The sequence below is a fragment of the Equus asinus genome, chromosome 10, assembly GCF_041296235.1.
Source record: "Equus asinus isolate D_3611 breed Donkey chromosome 10, EquAss-T2T_v2, whole genome shotgun sequence".
NCBI lineage: Eukaryota > Metazoa > Chordata > Mammalia > Perissodactyla > Equidae > Equus > Equus asinus.
Window position 1 is genome coordinate 52,344,789 of NC_091799.1, and position 7,606 is coordinate 52,352,394.

The 7,606-nt window shown below is 41.5% G+C and overlaps 1 pseudogene; it reads right to left on the minus strand.

Annotated features, from left to right (window-relative positions):
* Window positions 1-6,234: 6,234 nt before the first annotated feature.
* On the minus strand, window positions 6,235-7,178 carry LOC139046473 (olfactory receptor 2Z1-like; annotated as a pseudogene).
* Between the last annotated feature and the right edge of the window lie 428 nt (window positions 7,179-7,606).

The window sequence follows — 7,606 nt, forward strand, 5'->3', positions numbered from 1 at the left end:
TGGTGGAGTGGGGGTGAATTTGGTCAGCTTGGCATAAGAGGCATGCCTTAACCTACAAAGGAAGTGATCTCCAAGGTGTGTGTCAGCCCTCGGTGCATCAGATCACCTGGGGAAGCACTCCAGGATTCCTAGATGAGACTCTGACAGTGGTGCCTAAATTCTTAAATATAATAGTTTTCACATGGAATACATTCACTCACATAAAAACATAATATGCACAGTGAAAATTATTGGTCCTCCATATGTCCTTTGCCCAGTTTCTTCTTCTTTAGGTAAACACTTTTCTTTTTTTATATCGTTTCATAGTATATTTATGTAAAGTAACATATGTGCTTAGTTATACTTGGCCTGATCTTAACATTGTATGTAAATATACAAAATTTACAAAAAGTAAAATTTTGCATGCGTGCTCACTGTGCCATGGTGGCCCAGCCTGTTGAGTGCTATCTGCTGAGTGGTGGTGGCTCAGCCCGTGTGAAGCCCCACCTCTGCAAGCAGGACCTGCCACCCAACTGTGGTGGCCTAACCTGCCTGAGTGAAGGCACTCCGCTGAGTGGCTGTGGCCTGGCTGGTGCAAATGCAGAGCATCCTACTGACACAACCATGAGTAGATGAGGCAGGAACAGCAAATGCAGCCCAACAATGGCAGGGGGAGTCTGACCAGAAGTAACAAGAAGCACAGCAGAACCAGTGACCCTGTCCCCAGTGGTGGCATCCCTGGCACCACCTTCACCACCAGCAGCAGCTGTACACAAGTTCCTGAGTCCCCAGGCCCCTGCCAAGAACAGTGACACCACTGAATGCAGCACCTCTGGGAGAAGTGCAACCAGCACCCCAAGACATCCTAGGAACAGCAACACAGGTGGATTATGGGACTGCAGTGTGTGAACCTGCAGAGACCCAGTGGAGGACCATGGGACCCAGGTGCCCAGAACCAAAGTAACCAAAACTGTACTCAAATAAGAAAAGGTGGTTACTACCAGAAATGCACCAGCAGAGGATCAAAAACCATCATCAGAACCTAGATCATCAAAAATCATGAAGAACTACAGTAACATGGCAGAATAGAATGAGAATGACAGCTCTCTAGAAACAGAACCTGAAGTCACAGAAGATTACAACCTGACTGATGGAGAATTCAAAATAGCAGTCATAAAGAAACTCAGCAAATTACAAGAAAACTCAGAAGGACAGTTCAGTTAGCTGAGGAATTAAATTAAAGAGCAGAAGGAGTACCTCACCAAAGAGATTGAAGCTCTACAAAAAATACAAACAGAAATTCTGGAGATGAAGGATACAATTAATGAGATAAAAATAATGTAGAAAGCACAAAAAATAAGTAGATCATATGGAGGAGAGAATTAGTGACCTTGAAGACTGAAATCTAGAAATGTTTCAGGTGGAGGATGAGAGAGAAGTAAGATTTTAAAAAAATGAAGAATATCTTTGAGAAATATCAGACAGAATTAGGAAAAGCAACATAAAGATGATAGGTATCCTGGAGGGAGAAGAGTGGGAGAAAAGAGCAGAGAGCTTGTTTAAAGAAATAATACGTGAGAACTTCCCGAACCTGGGGGAAAACTGGACATACATGTACATGAAATCAATAGAACTCCTAATTACATCAGTGCAAAAAGACCTTCTCCAAGGCATATACTATTAAACTGTCAAAAGTCAATGAGAAAGAAAAAATATTAAGGGCATCAGGCAGAAGAAAATAAACCACAAAGAAACCCCTATCCGGCTTTCAGTCGATTTCTCATCAGAAAACTTAGAGGGTAGGAGAGAATGAAATGATATGTTCAAAAGAGGGAAAGACAAAAACTTTCAGCCAAGAATATCCTATCCAGCGAAACTACCCTTCAGATACAGTGGAGAAATAAAAGCTTTCTCAGATAAACAAAAGCTGAGGGAGTTCATCGCCACTAGACCTCCCTTACAAGAAATGATCAAGGATGCTATGATACCTGAAACAAAAAGGCAAAGGTCTACAACGTTTAAGCAAGGAGATAAATAGACAAAATCAGAAAACTGTAGCTCTCTTTCAGGAGAGCAAGTAATTAATTATAACATAAAAGATAAAGGGAAAGAAAGCATGGAAAATAACTGTAAACACTTCATGGTGCTGGCCTAGTGGCATAGTGGTTAAGTTAACACACTGTGCTTTGTCAGCCCAGGTTTGTGGATTTGGATCCTGGGCATGGACCTGCACACCACTCATCGAGCCATGCTGTGGCGACATCCCACATACAAAATAGAGGAAGATTGGTACACATGTTAGCTCAGAGCAAATCTTCCTCAACAAAAAAGCCAAACAGACAAACAAAAACCCTTTAAACACGTCAATTGAGTCACAAACTCACAACACAAAATAGAATAACTTGTGACAACAAAAACATAGATGGGCAGGAGGGAAGGCATAGAACCTGCATAGGCTAATGGAGAGATGAGGCTATCAGAAAGTGGACTATCTTGTCTACGAGATCTTTTATACAAACCTCATGGTGAATGCCATAAAGTATTTCAGAGCAGAGCAACAAGTCATAAAGAAACAGAAAATTGAGAAAACCATCACAGAAAACCACCAAACTGAAATGGTATTCAGAAATACAAAGGAAAAGAAACAATGGAAATACAGAACAGAACAATTGGAAAACAAGAGATAAAATGGCAGGATTAAGCCCTCATATATTAGTAATCACACTAAGTGTAAATGGACTGAATTTACCAATCCAAAGACACACAGTGGCTGCATGGATTAAAGAAAAAGGCCAAACCGTATGCTGCCTCCAGGAAACACATCTCAGCTATAAAGACAAACAGAGCCTCAGAGTGAAGGGATGGAAGATGATATTCCAAGCAAATGACAAGCATAAGAAAGCAGGTGTAGCTGTGCTCATATCACACAAAGCAGACTTCAAGAGAAAAAAGACAGTGACAGAAAAAGATTGGCATTATATAATGATAAAAGGAATATTCCAGCAAGAATACATAAAACTTATTAATGCATATGCTCCTAACACATGAGCAGCAAAGCATATAAAGTAACTATTAACAGACCTAAAGGGAGAAATTGATAGCAACACAATAGTAGTAGGAGACCTCAACACTCCACTTACATGAATGGATAGATCATCCAGACAGAAAGTCAAGGAAAGTGGCCTCAAATGAAATACTAGACAGATGGACTTAATAGATTTATTGAACCCTCCATCCCATAACAGCAGAATATACATTCTTCTAAAGTGCATGTGGGACATTGTCAAAGGTGGACCGTATGTTGGGAAACAATGCAAGTCAATAAAATTAAGAAGATTGAAATCACACCAAGCCTCTTTTATGACTACTATGCTGTGAAAGTAGAAATCAACTACAAGCAAAAAGCTAGGAAAGTCACAAATGTGTGGAGAAGAAACAACATACTACTGAAGAAACATTTGATAAATGACAAAATCAAAGGAGAAATAAAAAAAATCCTGGAGACAGATGAAAATGAAAGCATTACATATCAACTCCTATGGGATGTGCAGGGGAGTCCTAAGAGAAAATTTATGGCAATACAGACTTACCTCAACAAACAAGAAAAATCTCAAATAAGTAATCTTAAACTACAGCTAGCAGAGCTTGAAGAACAAACTGAGCCCAAAGTTGTATGGAACAACAAAAGATCACAAATAGCCAAAGCAATCCTGAGAAAAAAGGAACAAAGCTGGAGGCATCACAATTCCTGACTTCAGAATACACTACAAAGCTGTGTAATCAAAACAGCATGATACTGGCAGAAAAGCAGACACACAGATCTAAAGAACAGAATTGAAAGTCCAGAAATAAAACCACACATCTATGAACAGCTAATCTTAGACAAAGGAGCCAGGAACATGCAATGGAGAAAGGAAAGTCTCTTGAATAAATCGTCTTGGGAAAACTGAACAGCCACATGCAAAAGAATGAAAGTAGACCATTACCTTACACCATGCAGAGAAATTACTTCAAAATAGATTAAAGACTTGAATGCAAGACCTGAAACCATAAAACTCTTGGAGGAAACTACAGGTAGTGCACTCTTTGACATGGATTTTAGCAGCACCTTTTTGAGTATTGTGTCTACTCAGGCAAGGGAAACAAAAGAAAAAAGTGAACAAATGGGACTACATCAGACTAAAAAGCTCCTGCAAGGCAAAGGAAGCCACGACCAAAACGATAAGACAACCCACCAACTGGGATAAATTATTTGCAAATCATATGTCTGACTAGGGTTAATTTCCAAAATATATAAAGAACTCATACAGGAGTTATTCTGGGGGCACAGTGATTAAGTTCATGCACTGTGCTTCAGTGGCCCGGGGTTCACGGGTTAAGATCCTGGGCACAGACCTACATACTGCTCATCAGGCCACATACAAAATAGGGGAAGATTGGCACAGATGTTAGCTCAGGGCCAATTTTCCTCAATGAAAAAAAGAACTTATACAACTCAACAACAAAAACAAACAACCCGATCAAAAAGTGGGCTTAGGATCTGATCAGACATTTTTCCAAAGAAGATATACAGATGGCCAACAGGCACATGAAAAGATGTTAAACATCACTAATTATTAGGGAAATGCAAATCAAAACTACACTGAGATATCACCTCACCCCCGTCAGAATGGTTATAATTAACAAGGTGAGAAATAACAAGTATTAGAGAGGATGTGGAGAAAAGGGAGCGCTCGTACACTGCTGGTGGAAATGCAAACTGATGCAACCACTGTGGAAAACAGAATGGAGATGTATCAAAAAATTAAAGATAGAAATATCTTATGATCCAGCTGTCTCACTACTGGGTACATGAAATCAATAATACAAAGTGTTTTATGCATCCCTATGTTCACTGCAACTTTATTTACAATAGCCAGGACGTGGAAGCAACACAAGTGCCCACCAACTGATGAATGGATAAAGAAGATAAAGATATACCACACACAAATATATATGTATACACACAAACAATGGAATACTACTGAGCCATAGAAAAGTCAAAATCATCCCATTTCCAACAACATGGATGGAACTTGAGGGTATTATAACTGAAATAAGCTAGACAGAGAATGACAAATATTGCATGATTGCACTCATATGTGGAAGATAAACAAACACTTGTATAAAGAGACAAGATTAGTGGTTACCAGAGAGGAAGGAGGGTGGGGGGGGATGGGAGAAAGGAGTAAAAAAACACATATGTATGGTGACAGATAAAATCTAGACCATTGGTGTTGAGCACAATGCAGTCTATACAGAAACTGATATATAATAATGTGCAACTGAAATTACACAATGGCATAAACCAATGTGACCTCAATAAAATAATAAAAAAATAAAACTCCCCACTCAACAACCCCTTTCTTCAACACGCACAATACTCCCACGCAAAGATTGGCACTTGACATTCAAAATGCTTAGGATGACATGTAAACTCAACCTTCATATGGATAGAAATGGCTCTAATTCTTAATCCAAAGAAACATTAGAACTATCTCTGAAAGATAAAGAATTAGGATACATCATTCCCTGGAAATCATTAATTGAGTAATCTTAACTCTTATGCCATTTGGTGATGATTATAGAAGTTTAAAAATGGCAGTATCTAATCTTAGACAGCCCTGACGTTCAGTTAAGAGTGGGTTTCAACATCTTACATCTCTGCTCTATAATAATTGAGGCAGCAAAAGTAACACATACTTGGACTGACCAGTTAGGGTCATCTTGAGTGACAGACTTCGATTTCTGTAAAATCTAAAACTATGACTCAAACAAAGACACAGCTAAGAACCATCACGGTCAGGGACTCTCTGAGCATCACTGTCAGAGTAACAGCCTCTGGATCCTTTTTCTTGCTTTATTTCAAGGTTTGCATCCCAGACTCATCGCTCACTGTGATGAAATGTATAAGAATGGAGTGTAAGGAAGGGCTCTAATAGGTGGCCAAAATATCTAGAAGCTGGGGTTCATCTCTGCTTTTGGGTTGGCCTTCTTCTAGTAAAAAATTCCTTCTGTTTAAGACTAAAAAACACCCCTCGCTTTGTTTAAGTGATTGGGGTCATTATGTTCGCTTTCTATAAATCCACAAGATCAGAAGTGAACCTGGGAAGAGAAAGGGAGCTGGTTATAGTACATCTTTCACCTGTACTGTGAATAAAAGAGGTTTCTACTGTAAGAGAGGGTCCCTGCGACAACCCAGCATCCCCCTTGAGGTCATCTCTTTGATCTGAAGCCAGTTCTGCCAGGGACCTTGACCAGAGCCATTCAAATTTCTCGATATCTTAGACCATAGATGAGGGGCTTGAGTGTTGGAGTGACAAGACTGTAGAAGAGGGAGATCACATTGTCTTGCTGTGGGCTCTGGTAGGTACCTGGCACCATCTACATGAACAGAGCTGCCCCATAAAAGAGCCCCACCACAGCGATGTGTGAGGAGCAGGTGGTGAAGGCCTTGTGTCGGGCCTCAGCTGAGTGCATTCGCAGAATAGCCCCCAGCACTTGGCTGTAGGAGGTGGCTATGAGTGACAGGGGCAGCAGCAAGATCAGCACCCCAGAGATGGACAGCGCCAACTCATAAGCTGAGGTGTCAGCGCAAGAGAGCTTCAGCAGGGCAGGCAGTTCACAGAAGAAGTGGTCCACAGCGCGTGAGGCACAGTAGGGGAAGTGCAGGATGATGGAAGTCTGGATGCACGCCACAAGCACACCTGACAACCAGGAGGTGCCCATCATGAGCAGGCAGACCTGACGTCTCATGAGTAAGGGATAATGCAGGGGGTGGCACACGGCAACATAGCGGTCATAAGACATGAGGGATAGCACGACACCCTCAGAGACACCCATCAGCATCAGAAAGAACATCTGAGCTCCACAACCTTTGAAGGAGATGGAACTCTCTCCCTGCAGGAAGTCGACTGCCATCTTGGGGATGGTGACCAGTGGAAAGCCAACATCCAATAGGGAGAGTTGGCTGAGCAGGAAGTACATGGGGGTGTGGAGCCTGGAGTCTGTGCAGACCAGGAAGAGCAGGATGGCGTTACCCAGAAGGCCCACGGTGAATATGGTGACCACAAGGGAGAATAGGACCAGACGTGGTCCTGAGTGGTTGAAGAGTCCCATGAGAGTGAAGTCGAGGTCACAGACTGATTTGATTCCTTCATCCTCTAGGAAGTGTCATTCATCTGCAAGAAGAACTGGATATTTGGCAAGGAATCTCACTGGGGGTTAGGTTCATCTCAAATGAGAACTGCAGTCGTTTGATAATGGGTGCCTGGAGTCTCTTGAGAACCATGCTGAGCACATTCAGGTTCAGTAGGGAAAACGTACCATGATTGATTCATTATGTCTGCTCTGGTCGGGAGATGAGGAACAGCAAACTGATGTCTGCATTTGTCATTTATTAATAAAAGTCATGTTTTCACCCTTCGGGCAAACACCATCCACCAACACTTGCAGTTAAACCACCTGTCCCCAAGATAGACAGTGCAAGTCAGCCCCAGTGGTATATTGGACTACACCTCATGCTAGAGGCCTTGAGGTGAAATCAGAAGTGGGATTCTGAAGAGACTAGAATATGAAGTTGGAGAAT